The sequence below is a fragment of the Aplysia californica genome, unplaced genomic scaffold (assembly GCF_000002075.1).
Source record: "Aplysia californica isolate F4 #8 unplaced genomic scaffold, AplCal3.0 scaffold00030, whole genome shotgun sequence".
NCBI classification, from domain to species: domain Eukaryota; kingdom Metazoa; phylum Mollusca; class Gastropoda; order Aplysiida; family Aplysiidae; genus Aplysia; species Aplysia californica.
In genome coordinates this window covers 772,051-774,406 of record NW_004797300.1, presented here as the reverse complement: position 1 = coordinate 774,406, position 2,356 = coordinate 772,051, and positions in this window count along the sequence as shown.

The following is a 2,356-nucleotide window of genomic DNA, read 5'->3' as shown; positions in this document are numbered from 1 at the left end:
CCCCCCCCCCCCCTCCCCTACCCCCCTGTCGGACTTGTAAAACGAGAATGGGGAGTTGTAACAGAAAGATCATGGGTTCGAACCCTGTCAGAGACCCGATGTTGTGTCTTTAGGGAAGGCACGGGATGGCTTCAGTTCCCCCTATGTTGTTCCGGCACAGTATGAGCATATCATTGATAAATCAGCCCATTTACAGTTCTACTGTGCATGAGAACTGCTGCTTTTTCTTTCCTCACCATCACTATCGTCATTTTTCCTCTACTTCTTTTGTATGTTTGTCACTCTCTTGTGAATAGCTATTTCCAGGGTGCTTTGATAGTCGAAGTAGATTTTCTGCTGTGAAGGCTAGAGAGGTTTGCAGAGTAATCCTGATTCCCTATTTGGACTTCTCTGTTCATATCCATCCCTTGGCTCTCATGTGTGACCTTATGCAGTGCGAGCGCCGTAAAACCTTACTAAAACTACAACTGTCTTCAGTTCATCCAAGCAGAAGTTGGTACCCGGCTGTTGGCAGTCTAAGTTCTTGTCGGGGTTTTTTTTTAGTGTTTTAGCGCTTAATCGGCTGCTTGCGCTGTATGCTTCCCGGGAAGCCGAAATTGTTTCTAAGTGTTCTTGGATCTGCTCGGTCAAATAATTATATAGTTCTAGAGCACATACAGCATGACGTAGAACATAGAAATGCGCCATATAAATTATAAATACAATTCTTCTTCTTCTTCTTCTTCTTCTTCTTCTTCTTCTTCTTCTTCTTCTTCTTTCGGTATTTGTGGCGTAGCGGCGAGGCGCTTCGCTGTCGCATACAGCAGACCTGACTTCGATTCCCGAGTGGGGAGAATTTGTACCGAATATCTCGGTATTCCTGCTGGGATGATGTATCCTTCTCAGCCTAATTGGCCCTGACAGGCAGAGATTGGTAGACAGATTCAACCTGCATTTTGTTTTGTTTTGAATAAAAGAATGAAAAAGAAAGAAAAAGAAACAGAAGATACTTAGAGATCAAAGTGATACCCAATTTATTTATCTTACATCGCATTTTCAAAGAAGAGTTCAGAAGCTGGTGTTCATACTGACATTTTGAATATTTACAAAACAGGATGCTGTGGATAATGACCACCACAACAAAGGCGACGAAGACAACGGCAAATACGAAGATAAACATAATGATAATATGTTGGTGATGATGACAATACAGCAAAATACAATGAAGATGATGACGATGATGATGAATTTGGTGACATTGGTTATGTTTGGTGGTGATTGGGGGGTGGGGGGTTATGGCATGAATGATGAAGATTTTAACGATGCAACAAAACCTAGTTATTTTACAATAAAGTTAAAGAGTATGAAAATATTCATTTATGCCATTGAACAGATTGTATATTGTATATATGCATAATATTATGTAAATGTTATGAAGACAAAAGGACGAATGGAAAACAACAAATAAACAACAAAGGTTGCGAATGCATGCAGTCTTGTCGAAAGAAAAATAAGTTAAAGGAATGACTGGGTTTTAAACTGTTGGTGTGTGGTGTGGGGGGGGGGGGAGCATTTAACAGTTGGGGGATGCATTTAGGAAGTTGGTGTGTGTGTGTGTGTGTGTGTGTGTGTGTGTGTGTGTGTGTGTGTGTGTGTGTGTGTGTGTGTGTGTGTTGGAGGGGGTATAGAGCTTAACTTGTCAGTGATATACAGACGCTACCAATGAGTTCTCGTAAGTATAGACGCATGTCCATATTTTGACATATTATGGGTATACCTGTGCCATGTGAGTACATGTATTTTAAGCCTGTGGATAAGTTGCATTATTTAAGAAACGGAAATTTAAAAAAACCAAGAAAGATTTGGGAGGCCTTTCAGGCCTGCACTTTTTATCTTTATTTGCTGGATTCGGGTCGGTAATGCAGTAAGAATGAGGCTATGGTTAAGGGCAGGGATAGGTTTAGGGTAGCTCTTTGCCTGTCTTTCCTCTACCCCAATGCTAATCCTTACCTTACTACTCGAATCTAGCAAATACATGTATTATGAATAAAACGTGCAGACTAACAAGATTTGTCTATTGGCAAAAAGCAATGTGAGTTCAGTTTTCTTCACAAGAGAGGGTCAGAACTTGGGGGGAAAAAAAGAACACATGACAGCCTGCGTGACTCGACGTGTGTGCGTATAATCTGTGCGTGAGTGTGTGAGTGTGGGTGTGTGTTTGTGTGTGTGTGGGGGGGGGGGGGTGCGCGCGCGCAGTCCTTACATGCATTTATGTAAAGCGCATAGAACTGTGTTCTTACAGGAGTGGGCGTATTGATCTACATTATCATTATTATTATTATTATTATTATTATTATTATTATTATTATTATTATCT